Genomic DNA, 26,553 nt, shown 5'->3' on the forward strand with positions numbered 1-26,553 from the left:
TGCTATTGGAATTTTCTGTGATTTGTCTAAAGCATTCGATTGCGTTTCGCATGAGACTCTCTTGGCTAAATTGAACCACTATGGAATCAAAGACTCTGCGCTTAGTCTCATTGCGTCCTACCTCAGTGATCGTATACAAACTGTATGTGTAAATGATGTGAAGTCATCCGGATCAGCCTCACTAATGGGTGTTCCACAAGGCTCTATCTTAGGTCCCTTCATGTTTTTGGTATATATAAACGATTTACCATATTTCGTCCAAAATAATTGCGATATTGTACTATTTGCTGATGATACGTCTTTGATTTTTAAAGTCGATAGAAATTATAATAATTTTGACGATGTAAATAGAACCATATCGCAGGTTACTCATTGGTTTACTGTTAATAATTTGCTTTTAAATGCAAAGAAAACTAAGTGTGTCGAATTCGCATTGCCCAATACTAAGACGGCAAATGATTTTAATTTAATGGTAAATAATGATATGTTGAAAGTAGAAGAAACTACCGTGTTCCTAGGGATAACTTTAGATGCAAAGCTTCAATGGAACGCCCATATATCAACACTTGCTGGTAAACTCAGCTCTGCTGCTTACGCTGTTAGAAAGATTCGACAGATAACTGATGTGGAAACTGCAAAAATTGTATATTTTGCCTATTTTCACAGTATTATGTCTTACGGAATCTTACTATGGGGTAAAGCGGCAGATATTGGAAAAATTTTCGTATTACAAAAAAGGGCAATACGCGCAATCTATAATTTAAAACCGCGCGATTCCCTACGAGAGAAATTTAAGGAAATAGGTATTCTTACAGTAGCTTCTCAATATATTTACGCTAATATAATTTTTGTACGACAAAACATTCATAGTTACAAAAAAATCGGTGATTTCCACGACCGGCAAACTAGAAACCGTGATAGGCTCGCATATCCTACGCTCCGCCTCAGGAAAGTTGGAAAATCGTTTGTGGGAATGAGTGTAATATTTTATAATAAAATTCCACAATCAATTTTAGACTTGCCTTTACACAAGTTTAAAAAATCTATTAAAAGTATGCTCCTGAAAAAAGCTTATTATACAATCGAAGATTATGTAAATGACAAAAAAGCTTGGATTTGATGCGCTCCAGCAATACACGGCGCTGCAATTGCTTGTATACAGTATGGCATATTATTGTAAATTGTACATTTGAAAAGAGCAACCGCCGAGTTTCTTGCTGGTTCTTCTCGGTAGGAACAGCATTCCGAACCAGTGGTAGATTATTTTGACGATTCAAAAGCACTTGTAAAAGTTTAATTGAATAAAAATAATTTGAATTTGAATTTGAATTTATTCAGATGTTATGTGGCATATCCAACCTTTGTGCAATGCAGTGGTCAGTGTCACATGACATACAGAACGAACCAATCATGATGCGATTTACGCTAAGTAATTTCGTTGAACTTTGAGGTTGTCATGAGTTTAGTATAGAAGCAGGCGTTATTTTGCGGAAGTCCATGATATACAAGGAACCAAAAGCTTAATTTGCTATAATAATCCGCTAAACCAAACAAATCTGTATTGCAAGGTGCAGCATGCGAGATGCACCGCCCACCCTCCCACTGATAAACTTGCAGGAAAAGCCAGCCACCAAGCAAGCAATACGCACCACCACTACGCAGCACCACACAAATTCCAAAACCACTCGTCGCAAGTCGTCATGAGTTTGTGGCCCCTATTTTTGAATAACAATTTTTATTACACCATTTTAACTTTGAAGGAGCTTTTCAGCACCAGAGGAGCCACCTATGTATTTCTGACCTTTCAGAATAAATCATTTAAAATGTAAAAAGTAAAATATGACCTTAGTCATAAGTGAAAAAACTTTAGCAAATATCGATTTGGAAACTCAATTTTCATGGCGATTTCAACACAATTTTAGAGCAAAAAGTCGGCCAATTTGGCAGCTCGCCAGACGGTGGAAGAGTATTTATGCCTTTATAACACACTGGCTACGTCGTAGGTGTATTTAAACCTACAAATTTTGTAGTAAAAAATTTATTTAGTATCTCTAACACCAATAGCTTTTTTACAGCTAATTAAGTAAAATATTAATATTAGTAATTAAGTAAAATATTAACATAATGAGTAAAAGTCATATAAAAAGATTAATTATAGTATAATGAAAAGTGTATGAAAAGGAATTCGGTGTTGGGTAACTATTTTTCATTGGGATTTTATTATTTACTAGATGACATTCGTGACGCCGTCCACGTGAATTGAGTAATATTTTCGTATTTATAATATTATGTACAATGGATTGGGTGTGGTGGACTCCTACGGTTTAAATTTGTGTTGAAAAAATACAGGTGACTGATTATTAAGTTATAATAGTCTTGTTTCTAGAAATATATCTAGAAAAAAGACAAGGTATGCCTGTTTTAATTTTCCTAAAAAATATCGTAGTATCATGAAACTAGTCAACATTCTGGCATTCATCCAACTGTCACAGGCTCACTGCCATTTCCGAACATTAAAAAGACCAGGGGTCCCAAAAATGGTCCCTGAGAGATGTCAGGGCACTTAAAACTAATTTATAGCACTAACCATCGGTTCAACTTTGGGGCAGTCGTAAGGTACACGTGCGGTGTTATTGCCCAGATCCTGCCCCGGGGTTCTAATTTGGAGTCACAAATTATTGTAATTATCAAAACTTTGACTCTTCAATTGCCTGGTCAGGGTTGAGCGAATGAACTATTGGGGGCCATCTTAGAGGATTATGTACTGTTATTAAATTGTGTGAAAGCAGCTACAACACCATCTTACTACCCGACTGTGGCAAAGCCCAAAGCAAGGTGACGTGTTTGACATGGCTTAACCGATTTTGATAAAATTGATACGTCATTAGAATTGTCTTGATACATAAAATTTAAAAAAATTACGGATTTTGTGCGCTTTGTGTGGGCTAAAAAAATGCAGTACAAAGTGCAAACCACTATCGGGTTTTTTTTTACTTTTTAGAATTACTTAAGGAGAGAAAGGGTGTGAGGACCAGACCTTTGTTGTTTATAAAAGCTGAAAGTTTCTCTGCGCATTATCCACAACACAGGGAGGAACGACTATGAAGTTTGGATCATCGTGGCTTCGGCAGATTTGGCGGTTCTTCTGGTGGTTCATAGGCAGCGGTAATCTCCTAACATCAGGTGATCCGACTGCTCTTTCGCTCGCTATTTTTATTTAAAAAAAAGGATGCGCTGAAGGCATATGGAGGAACGACATATTGTTTTAATTTATAGTTGCACACGAATCGATGCCTTGTTAGTCCGATTGGTAGTCCACGGAATACTTTTAACATTCGCTTCTAGTGCCACATTTCGTACGCTTTAATAATTTTCTGTCTTTTTTTTAACTTATGGACTAGCGCTTGGCTGGAAACAGACCTGGTGGTAAGTGATGATGCATCCTAAGACGGAGATGGCTTGCCTAGAAGATGCCTATTCACTCTTGACTTGAAGGTACCCATATATAATTAGAGGGGATAATTAATGCTGGAAGGGCGTTCCAAATCCTAGTGGTTCGAATCAGAAATGAGGAGGCAAATCGTGTCGTACGTATCCGTGGAATTTCGACTACGTACGGGTATAGACCTTGGTGATGCCAAAAAGCCAGGTCGAAAAGTTCTTGTGCACACTATATATATATCCTGTAGAATTCCGATAGATAGGCAAGTGTATTGTATTGTTAGATAACACTATTCGTACCTGGAAATATGCGCAATAACCCCATGTAACCCACAGTAGCTTTGTCATACTGCAGAGCAATGATAGGGTATTAGGTAGTAGCGAATTGGTTTGCCGAGAACGTGTACATCCAATGCGTTGGTATCCGTATCCGATACTACTGGTTATCAAAGCGGCTTGCAAGTATTAGATCTCTTTGTTATTGAATCAAAGGCTCGCACGATTCGATTTCTCGCTTCAGATTCGAATCATATTTCGTTGTTATGTTACGGTTTGCAACTATGTTTGCGATATTGTAAGCAAATCAAGCAATATATTTATATCCATCTATATAAAGGGAGAAACTGACTAACTGACTCACCAAAGTGCATCCCAAACTGTTGCTAAGATTTAAAAAATGTTGCTTATAATAAAAAAAACACGATTGTCCTGCCATATTGAATTGTTTAAAAAATTATAGCCCGTATCATTCAAAGTGATGTATGGATTCTAAGTAAGGATACCTTGCCTCATACTTATGCATTTAGAAGTTAAATGGTGGATTAAAGAATCTACACAATACATATATTATGTAGGTTACCCTGAAAACTTTAGTCCCTTTTTGGACAATCGTGTAAATAATGTGGAAATACCATAAAAGTCCAAAATTTTAATTCAGAGTAAAATACGTTATCCGAGATTTTATATTTCCGATAATTTAATTTAATTTCGCAACCTCCACGATTGTTTTCAACTTACTGATAATTTACTTATCGGAATCCATTTTATTTTATTTGCATGCATAAATGTCTGCAATAAGGTTTTTAACATATTTATTATTCACTTGTATGGTAAAATGTGAGTTTTATTTTTAAAAAATTGAATTGAATTCTCAAGGCAGTTGATCGACTACGAACATTTTGCGCTATAATTTTTGTTTCTACACGTGTAATGTAGGTATGTATGAAGTCGAGCGAGCATAATAAAAGAAACTAGAAATCCAAGTGTGAAGCTCGTCCGACTTCATACTTACATACATTACACGTGTAGAAACAAAAATTATTTTTTACTTTAATAGTGTTTGTGATTTTTGAAGTCGGCTTTATTTTTCTTTTGATTTTTTTTATTTCACAATTTTTAGTGGCCCCACTGTACTATAATATGCTATGCCCAGTTAAAACCCTACTGTTTACTAAGATATTACACTGATCGCGAACAATTTACTGTTATCCATTGAGGAGTTCTGTTCTCTATTTCCGAAGATATTCATCAGATCTTCGCCAAATTTAAATGAGACCAATTACTGCAAAGTATAAAAAAAATCCAAATCGGTCCAGGTGTCTCTTAGAGTAATCCAGTAACATACATACAAAAAAAAAAGATTTCGACGAATTTATAACCTCCTCCTTTTATCAAAGTCGGTTAAAAACTAAAAACTATGAGTAAGTATAGCACATCACTGGGTAAGCCGTAGGCTCTTGCGGTAGTGGAGACAGTTGTCACAAGTTGAGGAATCACTGAGCTCTCGCGTGACGTCATCACACCCCTCCCGCACCGCTCCACTACCGCAGGAACCTACTCAGTTATACGTTACTTACCTTTATAGTTTTACTTTATACTTAGATACTTAAGTTAGTAGGTACTCTCCCCACGGAAAGAAGTTTTATGCTTAGCTCTCTTTCTTTAACGTAAACCCATACAAAATATGATAAAGGCAAAAATCTCAGTGGGCGTTAACCATTTTGAGTCACCAACCAATCACAAGAAATGTTTTGAAAAAAAAATTCGAAATTCAATGTGAAAATGTTTTCAAAAACCATTCTAAATTCAATTTGAAACATAATTTCGTTTGTGATTAGTTGGTGACTCAATTTTGTCTCGGTCATTTGTATGGGATTACGTGACAGAGAATGCCCCATACTAACTTCTTTCCGTGGATAAAGAATAGTACGAAGAAACGAGTGTGTAGTTGGGATAGTTTTGTCGCTGGGCTATTAGCGAGTGTGCGAGTGTAACAGGCGAGTAATCGCCCTTATGATCATCATGGTCAACCCAACGCCGGAAAATTTGAAATTGTTAATTTGAAATTCATTTTCCTTACTTTCTTAGCAATATGTATTAAGAAGAAAAAGATGCCAATACCTATTTAGAGAACGATATCAGAATCGACGCCAATGAATGGGTACCAAGGTGTAAATTCTAGAGAATTATTACTGAGTTAATACAGTTGGAACATTTAGTTACAGCAATTAGAGACGCGGTAGCCTCCCGGTAGCCCCGGTACGAGCGCATGTAACACGATACCTCCCGCGTGTAGTTACTGCATTATGACTCGATATACCATTTAACAATAGCTTGTATACCAGTTAGCACTGTTCAGCTTGTTTGCGAGTCTACAAATTGTGTCAAGTTGACTTCATCATCATCGTCATCAACCTATCAACGACCCCCTACTGAGAACGGGTCTCATCTCAGAACGAGAAGGGCTTAGATCCACCACGCTCGATAAGTGCAGAGAACTCTCAGAGATGTGGGTGTCTTCATGACGTTTTCCTTTCCGCAAAGAGCAACCGCCGAGTTTCTTGCTGGTTCGTCTCGGTAGGAACGGCAATCCGAACCAGTGGTAAATTATTGACGATTCAAAAGCACTTATAAAAGTTTATTTGAATAAAAATCTATTCCATTCTATTCTTTTCTTCGCCGTTAAAGAGAGTGATATTTAATTGATTTCTAAACCGAGCATCTACCCAGCAAGGGTCTCCTCTCAGAATGAGAAAGGTGTACTTAGCTCATAGCCCGCCATGCTGGCCAATTGCCTGGATTGGCAGAACCGGGACCCAGCTAGTTCAATATAAATTGCTTTAGCTGGCTTTAGTGGTGAAGGAAAACATCGCAAGTAAATCTATATAACTTAGAATTCTCCATAATGTTTTTATGGTGTGCGAAGTATTACCTACTAAACTAATCCGTATATTGAAAAAATCAGAAAAGTTAAAGGTCGATCCGGATCTCCTAAATAGGAGACCGAAGTATTAGGGCGATTACGCACTGCATCCGATCCGAATCCGTGAAAATACGTTCCAAAGTAGTCATAGAACTATTTGTATGGTTACGCTTACGCACTAGCTCCCACTTCCGTCATACGTGAGAATATTTCGGACTAGCTGACGCCCACGACTTCGTCCGCGTGGATTTAGGTTTTTCAAAATCCCGTGGGAACTCTTTGGTTTTCCGGGATAAAAAGTAGCCTATGTGCTAATCCAGGATATTATCTATCTCCATTCCGAATTTCAGCCATATCCGTTCAGTAGTTTTTGCGTGAAGTAGTAACAAACATACACACACTCACACACACACATACGAACTTTCGCCTTTATAATATTAGTGTGAAGTGTGAAGTGTGATGTGCCTCGGATTCAAATAGGACGTATGACGTAGACATGTCAAACTGTCCACTAAATAGCTTTCTTTGATTTCAAAGATGGATTACAATAGAAAGCAATATCCGAGTTCGGTTCGAGTTTTTTATATCCGTAGTTTCACAGACTCGGATGAGTGCGTAATCGCTTTTAACCACTAGACTAAATTATCGCTTTCACATAAGTACAATGTGTGGTTTTTCTAGTTAAAACGAAAGTCGTTGAACTCCCCGTTCCTTCCAAATGTCACCATTACGGCGGGATTCTTTGTGCGAGATGTTATCAGTTAAATAATAGCCCTTAGACACACCGATAGCGCGATGTGAACTCCCTTTGTTAGGTTGTTGGATTGAATACGTGCTCTACTGAGTACGTGACACCTGTCTCAGATAATACAATCAACGACAAGTGTACATTAAAAATTTATAACACCCCCGACAAGTGAAGGTTACAGTAACAAGAAAAGAGCTGATAACTTTCAAACGGCTGAACCGATTTTCTTGGATTATAGCTAAGAACACTCTCGATCAAGCCACATTTCAAACAAAAACAAACTAAATTAAAATCGGTTCATTAGTTTAGGAGCTACGATGCCACAGACAGATAAACTGAAACACAGATACACAGATAGACAAGTCAAAACTTATAACACCCCTCTTTTTGGGTCGGGGGTTAAAAAGTTATAGAACTCTTGGAAATCGTAAACGGTAGATGAAATGGAAAATCTAACTCTGATTTTAAAAGGCCTATTTAATTCAATGACACTCGAGTCGCTATTGGTACATAGACATTTATTTTTCATTTGTTTCAATATCAATCATCGTTTTAGTGAACAACATAAAAAAAAATTGAACAGAAAAACACGTAGGTAAGTATAATTTTATAATATACAGTATATTTCTTCTCAAAGCCACAAAATAAAACGTTAAGGAAAACATTTTCTCTTTCCCTATTTTCTTAATACAACCCCCATAATACAGCCCAATTGAATCTTAGTTCACGAACGAAAGTTGTATAGACCTCGGTTGACACGTCTCTCCTTCGGGACACGTTGGAGGCCGATCTGACAAATCTATTTAGGCCTCACGCAATCCAATTGGGCTTCTTAGCTGACAATTTGCTAAAATATCTTGCATTTCTATGCGATTTTAGACTAAGGTTCAATCTGTAAAATTGTGCTAAATAGCCTGCGTCCACAGCTGGACATAGACCTTCCCAAAAGCGAACCGCCAGGCATGGTCCCCCGCCTCCCTTATGTTATGAAAAAAATAGGGAGGCGAAAAACCGTGCGGAATCATAACGTAAACACCGATCAAGCCTTAGTCTGGCTTCCCTGTTTTCGGGTTCCGTATATAATTATGAACATGTGAAATACCTACTTATTTCTTTTCCGAGCAATAAACCGTGAAAGAAAAACGCGAAAAGAAGAGACTGCGTGCCAGCAAGCACAGTCTGAGACGACCTCCAATCCACTATACTGACGACCTTAAAAAGGTAGCGGGAAATAGGAACTTATACTTTTCTAAGGCCTTATATCTCAATGGGATGCCATAGCGGCGCCACCGATCTAGCCACCATGCTATCTTGAGCTACCAAACGAGAAAGACTAGAGCACCGCGATGAAAACAATTACCTTAGATCAGGAATTTCCAGAAATCCTGAAACACGTACCTACATAGAATAGAAAGATTTTTGTTCGAACAAACTTTTGCAAGATCTTTGAAATCGTCAAAAGATTCTACCACTGGTTTGGAATGCCATTCCTACCGAGAAGAACCAGCAAGAAACTTGGTGGTTACTCTTTTGCGTCATGAAGGTAATAAGTATTGCAAAACAATCGTATTACGAACAAAACATTGTGAAGCTAATGAAAAAACGTTCATTCCTGACTTACCTATGCTACACGGAAGCATACAATTAACATAAACAGGTCCACATAACATAATAAGCAAACTGTTGCTTCAACAAAGAGTGTTGTTAGTGCTTTGGACCTCCAGTACAATCCAGCCATTAGTTCTATATCACAAAATTTATCAAACAAAATTAAATTTAATTATAAAGCAATAGAGTGTGATATTGAAAAGAGGTAAACGGGCGGTTACGTCTAAATGGAAGTTGCAATAGTGGCTGATTCCAGTCGCTTTATCGGTCCAACTGTTTACATAGCAAAAACTAAACTGGGCTTTGCAGTGCTTAAAACTTTTGCCACATTCGAAGCTGAGATCAACTCAGGAGTAGGGCTTGAAAATCGGATTATTTTTCAGCTCCGGAGTTGGTTTCGATGCTCAGCGTTCCAAGTCCGGAGTTCCGGAGTTTCTAAGTTTAATTAATAAATGTGGTTATGAATAATGCGTTTGATTTGAATATTTCTATTGAATATGTCTATTAAGCATGAGATAAAACAAATCAGTTAAGAAAAGTGATAAGGAAACTTTATTTTATGAACTGCTAAAATTGATTTTCCATCGTAAAGTTGGATAAGTTTTATCGTATTTCATATACTTATACAATTTATTAAGACTCTGTACTGTATTGTATATGTAACCGCTGATTTTTTTTTTCTAAAATATGAAAATTTAAATTCCGGTTACGGTATGTCTAATAATAATATTTGACTGTAACTCTATATTGTCCCTTCGGTACTACAAGTAATAAAAGATGTTTTAAATATTTAAATTTTAACAAATATAACATGGCGTAGTCATTGTATGTATTGTAAGTATGAACCTATGTTCCGTCCGTGAATAATCGAAACTCCGGAGTTTCACCAAAACCGGAACTCCGGAGATCAAGCCCTACTCAGGAGCTCTACGATAATGCTATTGGTTCTGCAAATACGATTCGCTTAATACTTGTGTATCTACTCGGTTTAATACGAGTACTAATGAACTACGGGAAAACTTATCCGGGGATATTTAAATTGAATGCATTAAAAAGCTGGTTGCGATGCAATTTAAATGTTGATTTAACGCGAATGGTCTGGGTTCCGAATTGACCTACATGTTATTATCACTAATTGCGCAGCATTAATGGGTACGAATTTTTAAAAACTTTTTATTAGTTTCACTTAATCACGTTCATTTTCGTCTACAGACCGTTCACTTATCTTATCTCTTACCGTCCTGTTGGCACTATTGCCTTGTTTGCTTTATAGTTTATTTCTTATAACTTAGGGCTAAAATATATCAACCACTTGATGATACTCGAAACTTCATCTTTATCTGCGTAAAATTTTGGTCTTGTACAAATCCCGAGGGATTCTTCGATTTTCCAGGATAAAAAATGCCTAACATCCATCCCGACGATGCTATAGCCATCTTCGTATCAAATAGATGACGCCCACGACCTTTTCGGCGTACACTTAGGTTTTTAAAAATCCTAAGGGAATCTCAAGGGGAAAAACAGCCTAAATCCATCTCTGGGATGCAAAATTTGTCTGTGCTGCATTGCGTCAAAATCGTGCCGTTAAAAGTAAATAGACAGACAGACAAACACTTTTGCAGCATATTAGTTAAAAAAACGTCAAATCAGCACACGCAATCTACTGCTAACTAGGTATTACATCCCATGCATAAATCTTAATCCAAGTTAGTTCTGTTAGAGTTGTACGGCTGCCAACGGAACGCCTCCCCACTAAACTTGCAGCTCTCCAAACTAAGCTAAACTAAGCTCCCACTGCACGCGCTTATATTATTGTCAGCGGCATTCAATTAGACAAGTTTGCGCGCAAAATGAGGTTTCTCCATTACCATCTATTACTGCGGAGGCGGGCTAATCTTCGCTTGACAAATTGCTACCAACAATCTGATGTTTGCCGATTTGTTCATTCTTTGTTCATTCAATCTTTGAAAAGAGCGACCGGCGAGTTTCTTGCTGGTTCTTCTCGCTAGGAAAGGCATTCCGAACTAGTGGTAGATGCACTTGATGATTCAGAAGTAGGTAAGTACATGTAAAAGTTTGATTGAATAAAAATATTTTGAATCTTGATCTCTGAGGAGGAGAGAGGTCCCTTCTTAGTAGTGGGTTAAGAATATAATATAGCCAGACCTTTCCAGAAGTAGTTATTATATTCAAGTTCCTGAAAGAGATTTCCCGTGAAAAAAACTATAAAATGTATTTTGTACTTATTTTATATGTATGTGGCTTTATCGTATTTATATAGTGTCTTGAGATCATTACCCATTATTATGAATGCGAAAGTGTATTTGTTTGTTAGTTTGTTCTTCAATTACGGAGCAACGGATCGACTTGATTTTTTGCATGGGTAGATATAGTTAAAGACCTGGGGAGTCATATAAGCTACTTTTTATCCCGGAATATAAAAGAGTTCCTGTTAGGATTGAAATGAAACTGCTTCTAATGTCGTAAGATGCAAGATGCTAATTTTAATTTTTAATAAAAACACAGTGTAGCTTCCATCACACAGGCTAAGCTTCCATGTTGGTTGGTTCAAGCTCAGACAATATTCGGATATAGACAACTGCTCTCCATAGATTAAAAAGTATGCATTGTCTATGCCAAAGATAACTACTAAACATAATATATTCTAATAGTTTCCACGAGATTTTCAAAAACCTGAATCCACGCAGACAAAGTCGCGGGTCTAGTACCTTAGTCCTAATATGTCAGAGTTCTGACTAGTTTTTCGTCTCTAAAACCAAAAAGGCACTCCTATTACGCCCCGCAACAATGGCGTCATTCCATTCCGATGGCAATTGCCGGAATTTTTAATAAAACTTACCCCGTTTGTCTCCGGAACGGCGCAAGCACTTGTTTACAAGTTGCGAGCGATCGCGCTACGAGCGACTTTTTATTGGCTAACTTTACGGATTATGCGTAATTTCATACAGATCATGGTTTGATATTCAAGCTCATTTCGTGAGGTGGAAGTTTCGGTTGGTATTTTCTTTTTATTGGTGACAAGTTTGCAATAAACAATAATTTTACCTGATAGCAATGGGTCTTAAAATAAATACTAACTGATTTTTCTAAAGCACATTTTATAACATCATAACCTTAAGAAAGCTCAGAGTCTAATGGACGGCTTAGTTTAGGTAACCTAAGTTCATTAAAAACTTCCTTTGACGGACTACTTTATCATTAGGTAAGTACCTATAATTAGCAGGTCGCCGGTCGTTTATAAAGAAATGAGCACTGAGCTATTTCAACCTGGGTAAGCAGTGCTTTTATGACTCAATAACTGCACGCCATTGTGCATACATTTATATAGGTATAGGTACCTAAAATATGAGCAAGTAGGTAGGTATATGCAAGTGTAAACTGTTCTCTGAATTCAGTTCCTCCTTGTGTTAAACTTCCTCAGCATCTACTACTTCAGCCGCATCCAATTAACCGAGTTTATCACGGCATGAGATTCATTAGTACGTCTATTATAATAGACTCTATTGAGAAATCTCCAAGCTTAATTCAAGGAGGCAACGGGTAACTAACTAGACTAACTGGAGTTAAATAGAATAAATTAAAAGTAAAAAATATATTTTTATAAGTAAAAGCGTTTTTATGTCTCAAAAAGGATTGAAAATTTTAAATTACCCATAAAACAAATACATAAGCCCAAACAATGTCTATCGTGCCATAATGTCGTTAAAGAGTTCCAGTGTCCATCTTCCAATTCATCAGGCTCTTTTCATCCTTAGAAGATGTTAGACCTTACAATCACACTATCACACTATAATATTATAAAGGCGAAAGTTTGTATGTCTGTGTGTGTGTGTGTGTGTGTGTGTGTGTGTATGTTTGTTACTCCTTCACGCAAAAACTACTGAACGGATTTGGCTGAAATTTAGAATGGAGATAGATAATATCCTGGATTAGCACATAAGCTACTTTTTATCCCGGAAAATCAAAGAGTTCCCACGAGATTTCGAAAAACTTAAATCCGCGGACGAAGTCGCGGGCATCGGCTAGTACACAATAATTGAAGCACCATACAGATTCGTCTGTTTCAGCGGATTTATAGCAAATTGAGCTTTTGATAGAGCTTTAATCTATACTAATATTATAAAGAGGAAACCTTTGTATTTTTGTATTTTTGTATGTTTGTATTGAATAGGCTCAAAAACTACTGGACCGATTTCAAAATTTCTTTTACCATTACTTAGAGGGATTCTTCCGAATCCGTATAGGCTATATTTTATCCCGGAAAATAGATAGGATTTTTCGTGGTAGTGAAAATTGTGGAGTAAGGCGCCGAAAAAACTGCCGTACGTTAACGATTCCCGCGAACGCTGCCTAAATGGTTAGAGATGTATGGTTGACTTCTATAGAAAAGTTGTAGAACTCAATAATGCCTACAAAAAAGTCCGCGATAGTATAAACCAAACATTTATATTTTAGCCATTATAACCACTTTTCCATAGAATAAAAGTAATTAAAATTATTATCCTATGTTTATTAATCATATTATCGTCAAATACTAATCCTTATCCAAATAAACTATTTATTGAGATAGGCTACTTTTTATCCCGGAAAATCAAAGAGTTCCCACGGGATTTCGAAAAACCTAAATCCACGCGGGCGAAGCCGCGAGCATCGGCTAGTCCCATAATATATCAACGAACAAGCTCTATATTTAGTGATAATATTAATATGTTCTCACATTCGGTCATCGATTTGATCACGGCGTCGGAGTCTAGACTCCACAACAGCATCAAGAAAAACGATCTAATTTATCTAAAGTCAAAATACACCTTTTCATTCGTAGTAACAAGTTTCTTCAATACATTAAAGGTGCTTTAACCTTAAAATCTTGTTAGCCTTTGTGTAAATCTCGGGCGCATGTCCTCCGCCTCACCTGAGGCAAAAAGGCAATTACAATAAATTACTACTTTGGCCCCAAGTTCCACAAAGTTGGAGCAGTGGCAGAAGCGCCTAGACAAAGCTTTGCCGAAAACAACTTTGCAATGTTTTATGGAACGCTGTGACAAAGTGCCCGCCGGTTAGACGTGAAATTAGTGGCCACTGGTGGCTATGAAATCAAAAAGCGACCCGGATCCTGCCGTGTTACACCGAACAGATATGGACTTTAAAATGATTAAAGTGCGTTCATAAATTGACGAAGTAAAACTTACGTCGGTTGTGATAGTTTTGGTACAGTATAACGGCACGAGCCTTTAATGATCTTCCAACTCAACTGCCTCACACTTTCCTTAATATTGGAAGTTTAAGGCAATGAAATTCTTAAGTTTTTTTTCAAAGCCGACCTATTTTAGAATTAAACATAGCTAAATTTTGTACTATGTACCTAATAAAAATTAAAAACATGGCCATAGCCTACTGACTAAAACATCGGCCCCTCTTGTACTGGGTGTCAGGGGCTCGACTCTGGGCACACTTTTCTAACTTTTTGAGTTATGTCCGTTTTAAGTAATTTGTAACAGGTAACGGTGTAACAGTCGGCCGGAAAGCCTGTAACACTAGATGTGGAGCTAGTAGCTAGCGCCAGTAGCTCGCACGAGCCAAGTTTAATGAAATTCCTGCCTCACCGCCAGACATCTCTCTACACTATGTTTTCAAACTTCGCCCGGGCGGCGCTTTGCTTACTATTTCGCCTATTTTCCTGATTTCCTCCTTTTACATTGTACACTAGAAAGTGAAACTGGATTTTTTATTGAAAGCGGATACCTATTTTTTGAGTAAGAACAGAATTTTTACTTTACAAGATTAACATGTGGGATAAAAGACGTACTCTAAGAAATGTTAATGCTACTGCTTACTCTAAACAAACAACCGTTAAGTCACGGTAATATTAATACATACCATTACCGTGGTTAAGTATATTTTTTTACTAGTTGTGTTTCCCGCAACTTCGTCCGTGTGAATTAAGTTTTCTAAAAATCCTTTTTTACCCAACTGTACGGAGCCCAAAAAGAGTGTTATGTATTTGACCTGTATGTATGCCCCGTGTTCGTTCGTATGGTTCAACCATAATGATACGTTATTAGATTCGTCTTTATGGCGCGAGCAGAGTGTCACTGGGTAGGTACATACAATTCCTAAAAATCAAAATAAGTAGCAGATTTTATGCACATTATTGTGCGAGCAGAAAAAGTATTATAACCTATAAAATTTATAATGCAAATACCATAGTATAATGATTAACAATTATCGATATTTCGACTCAGTTGCATGAGTCGTGGTTACGACGGGACTGCGACGCGAGAGTCGAAGTTCTAGCTGTCACGGGCAGTATCGAACCATTCGCTTTCTTGCGATCGATTTTCTCTTTTCAGCGAAAACAATAATCCATCGTTATACGTGGTTCACATTTGAATATATCGTTTAGCCAGCAACTAATTTTACCGGAAGTAAAATAAACAAGTAAACAAGTGTAAATTAAATTTATAACACGAACGACACGACAGATACACAGATACACACACACGTCAAACTTATAACACCCCTCTTTTTGGTTCGGGGGTTATAATTATAGCAGTTTAATCGGTGAAAACATGTAGGAATGTTAGAGATAGAATGAAAAGAGAGCAAAGCTTGCCCACTCGGGCGATTGTACAAGTTTAGGAACCCACTATGAGGATAACAATGCCCATACACAACAACTACTGGATAAGTGCCTCTTTAAAATAAAGCCAGCTGTTCATACTACGACATAATGACCTCTAGTACGTAGGTACTAGAGGTCATTGTGTCTTAGTCTTATGATAGTAGTATCATAGGGAGGGTTAGGGCACATTTTTAACCCCTGACCCAAAAAGAGGGGTGTTATAAGTTTGACTTGTGTATCTGTGTGTTTGTGTGTCTGTCTGTGGCATCATAGCTCCTAAACGAATGAAGCGATACTGATTTATTTATTTTCGTTTGAAAGATGGCTTGATCGAGGGTGTCCTTAGCTATAATCCAAGAAAATCCATTCTAGTTTTCTTATAAGAATGCTAAGCGGTTATTACTATCTGACTAATACATATTTAGTATCCAGTCAAATTCTAATAAGGCGACGCACTGGCATGGTAATGCTTAATGTATGTATGTACATATTGCACCACAAAACTATGTTTATATATTACACAAACCATTTCAAGATAAAAGGTTTAAAATAGGTGAAATGAAAATTTAATTAAAATTTAAGAAAAACCCTCTCCCCCGACACAAAAACATCTAAAAAGTAAAAAAAAATAAGTATGTATTGGCCGTTTGTTCGTTTAATCGTTTTCAGCTTTGAAAGAGAAATAATATTGCACTCCACAACTGACCCCGTAACTCAAGGTCAAAGTTTGTGCGAAAAATAGGCGCCAGATGTTAGTTTCGCTGTGAAAGTTCCACATGATGAATGGGAAGCCTTATATCTTACAGTGGGTGTTGCCCCACTTGTGCAGTTGAACCGGTGTTTAAGTACGATAGCGAGTTTAATGTGCTCCGCTAAACGACAGCAGTGCTACTGTACCTAAGAACTCATTTATTTATAGGAAATTCAAGTGAAACCTAGCAATGACCTGCCTCGGTTTCACTTGAGTGGAATTTCCCAAAATCCTTAGTGGTGCCTAAGTTATAGAAGAGAAATTGCATGCAAAATCTCTTAATTCTAGAATAGAATAGAGTAGAAATAAATATGTTTATTCAAATAAACTTTTACAGTTAAGCTTCGATAGCCTAGTGGTTAGAACGTCCGCCTCCTAATTGGATGTCGGGGGTTCGACCCCGGGCACGCACCACTAACTTTTCAGTTATGTGTGTTTCAAGCAAATATCACTTGCTTTAACGGTGAAGGAAAACATCGTGAGGAAACCTGCATGCCTGAGAGTTCTCCATGTTCTCAAAGGTGTGTGAAGTCTGCCAATCTGCATTGGGCCAGCGTGGCAGACTATGGCCTACACCCTTCTCATTCTGAGAGGAGACCCGTACTCAGTAGTGGGGCGGAAATGGGTTGATCATCAAACTTTTACAAGTAGGTAGGTACCTGCTTTTGAGTCGTCAAATGCATCTACCACTGGTTTGGGATGCCTTTCCTACCGATAAGAACTAGTTAAGTTATACCTACTATACCCAGTGGTTTAAGAGAAGTTTGGTTCTCATAGCAAACTCTAAGAAATGTAGCTAGGTACATTCTAGGAACGTAATATTTATCTGTGTCTGTGTTTGCCAGATTTCCGTAAAATATCTACCAAACTGTGTTTAAATGTAGATTAGCTAATAAACATACAAAAGGAATTATTGGATTAACAATTAAAATTTAAAAAACCCCCGACACAAAAACCTCTATAAGAAAACTAGAAAAGAGCTGATAACTTTCAAACGGCTGAACCAATTTTCTTTGATTAACAGAGCTCTCTCCGTCACTTACTCCATACAATCGTAGTTCCCATTTCATTTGAATATTAAGCAACCAAAGTCCATGAAATTTTGCAGACATAGTCTAGAAACTAATATCTGTGTCTGTGGTGTTTTAGATTTTTCTAAAAATATGTAGTTTTAAAATTACAGGGGTTCAAAGATTTGTATTTTTCTTTAAAAAAAGGCCCAACTTTGTGCTCGTTTTTCTAGACAACGAAGCAATTTAATGAAATTTGGAAAAACCACAGACCTAGAAAATTTAATGAATATCATGCAGTAAAAAAATTATTGTTATATATTTTATATTGTTATAATTATGTTGGAACTACGAAAACCAGAAATTACACCCAGAAATCTTGAAAATTTCGTGCTGTCTCGATTTCTGCAAGAGGGGTGGTGAGGTGCGGGGGACGACCAACCCCCGACGGTGACGGGGGGCGGAACTGACAGTCTAAACTGGTCTAAACACACGGGCCACATTTAAACTACACCCGACTCTAAACTTGTCGATAGGTCTAACTAAATACACTGGTACATTTCAACTTGCGTTAGACGTATGCGTTACCTACTCAGACGTTGCCTGTAGATAAAAATATGTCTCATGTTTGCTGGCAATAGCGCATGCATCAAACCCTGCAAGTTGCACCTATTCCTCACGCAATACGCAATTCCTCACGCAATACGCACAGCTTTAATATTATAATTTTTGACAATGTATACTATATGTAATGCCATATCACAGGTCACTCTCTGATTTATTGCTAACAATTTACTTCCAAATCAATTCCAAATGCAAAGAAATCTCAGTGTGTTCAATTCACACTGCCCAATACCAGGACCTTAAATGACATAAATTCATTGATTAATAATCATATGTTGAAAATAAAGGAGAACCCCGTGTTTCTCGGTATAACGTTAGATGCAAAGCTTCTATGGAACACCCACATATCAACACTTGATGGTAAACTCAACTCTGCTGCTTACACTGTTAGAAAAATTCGACAGGTACTGACGTGGAAACTGCAAAAATTGTATATTTTGCCTATATTCACTGTATTATGTCTTACGGACTCTTGCTATGAGATAAAGCGATAGATATTGAGAAAAAAATGTATTACAGAACAGGACGTGCAATTTATAATTTAAAACCGCGCGCTGCCATACAATAAAAATATAAGGAAATAAGTACCTTATTTATTATCTTATAGTAGCTTTTAAATATATTTACAACTAGCTAATGCCCACAGCTTTGCTCGCGTGGATTTAGGTTTTTGAAAATCCCGATCCTTTCATTTCCCAGAACAAAAGTTGCCTCTCCGTAATAGCCCGTCCCCGGGATGCAACTTGTTTCTGTATCACGTAAGAACATTTAAATGGATGATCCTTTTCAAATCCCGAGGGATCACCAGGATTTAGGAATGCAATTTCTTACAGCATCAGGGTTGAGGTCAACGACAAAGTATTTACTTGGTATAGATACCTTCAATATCAATTAATAATCAACACTTTTTAAATCCCATTAGCTTTAGTAGTCAGGTCCTCTGCAACATCAGGATTGAGGAGTTGGAATCCAAATTTTTTATTGAACAATGTCGCAAACTTTCTTTATCGATTAAAAAAACTAGCCAAAATTACGCAGTTAGGTTACCTGCCAAATTTCATGGTTTTGAGTCAACGGGAAGTACCCTAGAGGTTTTCTTGACACACTCGACAGACAGAGAGATAGACAACAAAGTGATCCTATAAGAGTTCTGTTTTTCGTTTTGAGGTACGAAACCCTAGAAACGTAGGAACGGCATTCACCAGTGGTAAATTTTTCTGACCATTCAAAAACACTTTGAAGTTTACCTAAAAGTTTACAGGAATAAAAATTAATCATTGTATTCCATTCCATTTCATTCTATTCCATTCTGTTCAAAGATAAATAGATTATAAAAATATTTGTCACCGAAACAATACCTAATTTACGATACATCAACCAATATCAATTTTACTGATGACAATCTGACTATTACCAAAGTGAACGACTACTATAATATCTATTATATACGACTAACATAATATGTATTATAAATTGTGTGCCGTTTGCATTCTCACTAAGTTCTCATTAAGTTTGTTTTATTTGGTTAAACTTTCTGGCATTTATATTGTTATGACGTTTAATTGGCAAACAGTCTGTTTATTGGCTGAAACTCAAAAATTCAGCCAATCACAACAAATAAAATATTTTAATAATGATTGATGCAGCTTTCTGTAATCGAAAACAAAATATTTGACATTAACTTGAATGTGACAGTGATTTCCGAGTAGGGTTGCCATAGGCCCCGTATTTTACTGGTTACTGGTTGGTATTTCAGGATACAGAAACCCGTAATTATGAAAATAAAATATGAGGCAAATAAAACTAAATATTTTTAGGGTTCCGTACCTCAAAAGCAAAAAGGAAATAGGATCAATTCGCTGTCTGTCTGTCTGTCCGTCTGTCTGTCTTTCCGTCTGTCCGTCTGTCTGTCTGTCCATCTGTCCGTCTGTCCGTCTCTTCGTCTGTCATGTGTTCATGAACAAATATTAGTATTTTCAATTTTCAAAGTAACTAAATATTAAATCAAGTGGGTCAATTAAGTATGAAATTAAATATGAAAGGACTTTACCAGTACATTCTAAGACAGATTTTTATTTATTTTTATGCATATTTTTTTTAATGCATAACAGTTTTGATTTCTTGTGTAAAATGTCGAAAAAAAATACCCGAATACGGAACCCTCGGTGCGTGAGTCTGACTCGCACTTGGCCGGTTTTTTACAAATTCAGCCGGGCTGGCTTGCGAAACCAAACGCTGTCGTTATGTCCAGTAGAAAGAATACATATTTTCCTTGTGCGACAATGCGTAGAATAATACCTGCGTAGCCGAAACCCACTCGATTTTGATCATGGCCGTAGCCAAAGAGGCGGAGGTTGGTTTTAGGATCTAAGCCTTTTTTTATACAAGTTAGCCCTTGACTTTAATCTCTCCTAGTGGTAATAGTGCAGTCTCATTTCTTGGCCGGTAGGGCCATACTAACCATATAACTAGCCATGACCCAAGCCTCCCACCAGACCAGAAATTTAGAAATGGCCACTGCGTCTGGGAGACCGTCAAAAACCTAAACCTAAAATAATACTTACACTATTTCTTGCATTTGCTTACCAATTTTTTTTGGAAATATATCAAACATTTCGCGCTCGCTTCACTCGCGTTTTGAATTTGTATTACTTGGTGTATGCCCCGCAATTTCGTCTGCATGAATTTAGGTTTTTAAAAATTCCGTGGGGGATTTTCCGGGATAAAAAGCTTATGTTCGTTTCTGGGGTGCAAGTTATCTCTGAATAGTAAGTATCAAAATTTTGGTAAAGAAGTATCTTGCTATGGCTAAACTCGTTTCCCTTTCACTTATTTTTTTCTGTATTGAACCAAAAACACTTACGCTCACTGCGCTGCGCATTTTCATTGTTGTATTTTATTCCACTATCCAATTGAAAGGCGAAATTCAACTAACCAGGTAATTAGCCCATAAAGTTGAGCGAACGTATTTTTCCTCATGACAGGATTCAGTTCCGGCCCTGATAAAACCTCTCCCGAAATCAATTCCTGGCTACGGCCATGGTATTGATACTTTGAAGGTGGAATTACAAGTTAAATGTAATTTTAAGTTAACATGCATTTTGTTTTACAAAATGAAGAGTTTTTAAAAGCTATTGAAATAAATAAATAATCTTTTATTTAAAACCACATTGCAAACACAGTTCACCGATCAAGACCCGGCAACATACAGAGAAAAAATACAAAACATACAAATAAACTGAAATATCTAAATAAGCTTTCAGAGAGAACCACCGCCTATTTCTTCAAATACAATAATAAACAATACAATAATACAACAATATATAAGAAACAATGTCTCCCGTAAACAAATCTAAACCCCGTATTTTTGATGGTGGTAGCCTGTAAATCTAAAAGAGGCAGGTGGCAAACCTACACCTACCCTACACCTAGACAGAATGAAAAATTTGTTTTCATTACTCGGCAGGCCTACTGCCAAAGTTTGACAGAAAGTGTGGCGGTAGTTGTGACCTCTGATTGGCCGACTCTCTTTCACTATTTGCTAAAATTGATGATTGCAACAACAATTTTTGCTTTTTTGTAATCGAAAACAGAACACGGACGTCAAACAGGTTGACTAATTGCAATCATTTCTGACCGGCTAACATTGTTCCGCTAGTGGCTCAAACTCACTGTCGCAGCAAGAACATGGTAAATTCAGCCAATCACAGCAATTTGAATTGGATATCACAAATGTACCGATCTAGGAACCGAGAATGCACGAACCAGGGCAGATAGAGATAAGAACAATAATATCATACGTAGGAAATCGACGGGGGCTTGTTGACAAGTATCCTCTTAAGTATAGCTAAGAACACTCTTGATCAAGCCACTTTTCAAGCAAAAAACTAAATTAAATTCGGTTCATTCGTTAAGGAGCTACGATGCTACAGACAGGTACACAGATACACACGTCAAACTTATAAAATCCCTCTTTTTGGGTCGGGGGTTAAAAATTTAAATGAATTCGAAGCCAGTAGTTATACTAAAAAACATTCCAAAATCATATCCTTTGCATTACCAGCAACAAGCATGATAACATTATACGCTAGGTGTATGCAAGCAAGTTACATGTTACAAGCATACAATGACATGACTTTTACACGCTGTAAAGCTATTCCGAAACACTGTCACCGAGTCCAAGTGGTTAACATGCCTTCAAATCCAATGTTCGGATCTTTTAGCCAACTTTGCCATTTATATTTGCTACTAATTCCACCTTTAAACCAAGGTGCTTGAGTTGATTTTCACTTATTTCAACAACATCATTATCATTGCAATACATACGTTACCATTTTATATTTACTATCTATTTCATCTTTATCACAATGGATTGAAGTTTATTTTCTTTTGTACTACTGTTAAATTAACATTGTTTTGTAGAATGGTCATCGTCAACCCAATTTTGAGGTTTATTCCTTGAGGATTAGGTTTATAATACATTGTATCGTGATTAAGCTTTAGTGTTACGGCTGTTTCTATATTAGGACGGGTGATATTGCGATTATTATTATTATTGGCTGAGACGTTTTTGTTGAAGGTTCCACGAAGATTTTTCGTTATATTTTTCTTGTTAATAGTTTCCTTATGTCATATTATGTTTAGTTTCATATTTGTTATAGGAGTGGGATAATTACTTTGATGGGTTCGCAATAACATTCAGTACATTGACTGTTATATTTTTTAGCCGACTACTGTGCTTTGACTCATCATAAATCATAATATTATGAGTTAGCAATCTATGTTTACGTATATGGATGTAACGGGCAATTTGATAAGTCCGGGCACTATTAATAATGGCCGGTCTGTATTAATAATGCCCGACTCAATTGGGCAATGTGATTAAAACAGCATGATTAATCACTTTTCCCGGCCATTATGAATAATGCCCACCCTATCTTGGGCAAAGTAATAAAAAAGGTGAACTGTAGTGTTTTTGTTTATTAAATGAAAGAACCTAACCTAACCTAAGCTTTTTTTTATACGTGGGAAAATCCTCATGGATACCACCGTGCTCGGGGAGGCGAGGTGGTTATGTCGGACTCTTACCGACTAAAACCCCACGGCTTACCGTCTCAATCGTTGTTGCTGGGCACAGAGACACGATTGTTTTGAACTGCGACCCGGCTAACGGCGCCCGCCAAGGCAGGCCCAGCTCTGGGACTAAAAGGGGCCCCAACACCGTTTAAGGCTCGCCGGAAACAAGGGCTTGCCTTCCAACTCGAGGACCTACTCTCCCGCGGGTAACAGACTCCCCTCCCCGTGTCTATTACCCGGAGGCCCTACTCAAGGGGGCAAGCGACGGTCGTGTGCAGCTCGCCTGCGCCCGATTCTCTTGCAACGCAGGGGATGAGAGTTTTCGGCTTCCTCCCTCAGCCGCTCCGCTGCCTCCTTTTGCGTCATTACTTCCTCGCTGAAGGAGACCATCGCTTGCCAGGCCCCCTCACTGTCCACCATGGATTTAGTCACGGCGGGCAATGAGAGGTCCTGCCCCATAATATCCATCAGTGACTGGCGAGGCTCCATCCACGCCTGGCACTCTGCCAGCGAATGTTGTGCCGTGCCTGAGACACTACCGCACTGGTGGCTTTCCTCTGGGGGCTCTCTTCGTGCCATCCTGCATAGGTATCTTTCAAAGCACCCGTGCCCCGTACGAACCTGTACAAGGTGGAACGTGAGTGCTCCATGCTTCCTCTTCACCCAATCCTCGAGGATGGGATGGATAGCTTCGATAATCTTATGACGAGCAGTGGGTGACTCGAGCCTCCTCTGCCAATGGAAGAGGAGCTAACCTAACCTAACCTTACCTAACCTAAGGCCCTGCCCCCGCGCGTACGCGCCCCTGCCAACGGTCGCGGTCCAATTTATCACATTGCCCGGCTACAAGTAGGGAATTATTCATACTGCCCGGTCCAAGTGATAAATTCAAGCTATCTCAAACACTGATTTATTACATGGACCACGGGCCGTCGGGAATTATTAATAATGGCCGGTCAAAGTGATAAATTAATCACTTTGCCCATCGCTCTTGGGCATTATTAATAATGGCCGGTCCTTATTAATAATGCCCAGTTAATCACGTTGCCCGTAACATGTATTAAGTACCTACTTATATATTTTTGTCTGATAGTTTTTCATGGCCTATCCACTTAACTTATTTGGTGCAAAGGTAGCTTGCACTTTGAGGAAGGACCAAGGCTCCTTTTTATCCCGAAAAATCAAAGAGTTCCCACGGGATTCTTAAAAATCTAAGTCGCAGGCATAATCTAGTAGGTTTATTTACTGAAGCAAGTAATAATTTGGCTATAAAATACTTACCTACTAGTCTTTACTAATGTCCGTCTTTAGAAGCGATTATTTAGTTCAGCACATTGTCTGAGATCTCTTCAATGGAGTCGGTTCGATTAATCAAATAAACAAAACACGTTGTAGGCAAATGGGGGTAAGGAACAGATCGGCTCATTTGTCCGCGTCCCCAGTAGGCAGCTATCGGCTATCGGTGCCTATCCGACACAAACACGAATTTACATACTTTGTAGGGCGGAGAAGATTAATTGTCTCTTTATTTGATGTAAAAACTTAGTGATTTCACTCCACGGGCCAGCGCAAACAGACGAAGTGGATTTGCCGTGCTGCAGGCCGATTCACACCAATTGCGTACACGTGACACGGGCGTAGTGACGCGTGTAAACCCCTAACATACCGGGTTACGCATACGTCCACGCTTTATGCAAGCGGTGTGCCATGTTTCATACAGTTCCATACTTACATTGGTTCGCGCTACGTCTACTCTTACGCAGGCTGTGTGAACGAGCTATAAAACTCACAATGTGTTGAAATCAAGACAGACGCCGTACCTAGTTCTGCCAGTGTCTTAGATTTTAATTACTAGCTGATACCCGTGGTTTCATACGCTTTCGTAGATCACTAGGTTTGCTCGGTTTTTCAGTATAGGGAGCTTTCTACTAGACCAGACTACTTCTTGTCCGTTATTCCAAGCTATGTGGATTCGGCATAACATGTCCTTTTCTTCCACTCACTTCTGTCATACGTTAACGCATTTTCCACCCCTTTTACACACATATCCTCTTTCAAGCAATCCATCCACTTTTCCTTTGGTCTTCCTCTCCTCTTTTTTCCTTCCACATACATATTTAACATTCTTTTAGTGTTAGGTTTTCATCCCTCCGAATTTCATACCCATACTATGCCAATCTATTACCTCTCACTTAAGGTGCCCACGCACTCGAACTGAACTGCAACTGAACTGCGCCCCGCGGCAGCGCCCCGCACGATATTCTCTAGAGATATACTGAGAAAATCGTGCGGGGCGCTGCCGCGACGCGCAGTTCCGCTGCAGTTCAGTTCGAGTGCGATGGGCACCTTTAGACCAGACATGACATTTCAATAACATCACCACTAAAAATCATAACCCTTCCTTTTGGTTTTGCATTTGTCGGGTAAAAGACAGTGTTACACATTGACCAAAGCGGAGCAATAATCACGCAAACTTTAACCCTTTACTGGTCCTTACGAATATCGAGTGCGCACACAAAGAGGCCATTCACACAAGTAATTAGAGCTGTGATTAAGCTACATCCCTCAGGGCTTGTCGGCCATTGTCTCCCGTATGAAACTCCTTGAGAGAACATAACCGCTAATTTACCTTTACCCTGCTTAAGAATTGCAATATTGTATAACCTCACAAAGTTTGAATGTCCCTAGCTTACAACTTCAGCTAATCCACATCACATCACACTATCACATCACACTAATGATAACGAAAGTTTGTGTATATGTGTCTTGTATGTGTGTATGTTTGTTACTCTTTCACGCAAACACTGCTGGACGGATTTGGCTGAAAAGAATAAAGATAAATCTATATCCATTCTAAATACCCGGAATTAATACGTAGGCTACTTTTATCCTGGAAAATTAATCGATTCGTAGGAACTTTTAAAGAGTAGGGATTTTTAAAGAACCTAAATCCACGCAGACGAAGTCGCGAGCATCATACAGTTTATAATATGGTTATGTCAGTCAGTAAGTTTCATTTTTCATATTAGAAGACTTACATAACAAATAGGAGGAGGTGTTAGGTAAAAAAGGTAGCTACAACTTATCATAAGATAGAAATCAAGACGTTCAACCAAATGATACGTATCCGGCAAGATCACAAATCACTAGAGCTTTGTGACTGTCTCAGTTCCTCCTAAACGCCATCGTTCGGGAGAAACACCACTGCCAGCGATGCTATCGACTAAATAATGGCTCTTAGGCGCTGATAGCGTCAGGTGAACCCTTTTGTGAGGGAGCTCTTTAAATTGAATGCGTGTTCCGTACGTGAGACATTCGTGCCTCCGATAATCACCTCTGAGTTCGTTCCTTCGTCTCTTCGATTCAAATAACAATACGTGTGAGATGTGGATTCTTTTCATTGAATCGGTAGACTGAGTAAGTTTGATTATTGTGTTCATAATGGGTATG

General features: G+C 38.1%; 1 long non-coding RNA gene across 1 annotated transcript; it reads right to left on the minus strand.

The window, feature by feature from the left end:
• Positions 1–7,101: 7,101 nt before the first annotated feature.
• LOC123874255 lies at positions 7,102–26,338 on the minus strand. Its single transcript, XR_006797874.1, has 3 exons — positions 26,328–26,338; positions 21,360–21,364; positions 7,102–7,147 (listed from the first exon to the last, which is right to left on the minus strand). It is a non-coding gene; the product is annotated as an uncharacterized LOC123874255 (long non-coding RNA).
• Between the last annotated feature and the right edge of the window lie 215 nt (positions 26,339–26,553).

This window comes from Maniola jurtina, chromosome 18, assembly GCF_905333055.1.
Source record: "Maniola jurtina chromosome 18, ilManJurt1.1, whole genome shotgun sequence".
Classification (NCBI taxonomy): Eukaryota; Metazoa; Arthropoda; class Insecta; order Lepidoptera; family Nymphalidae; genus Maniola; species Maniola jurtina.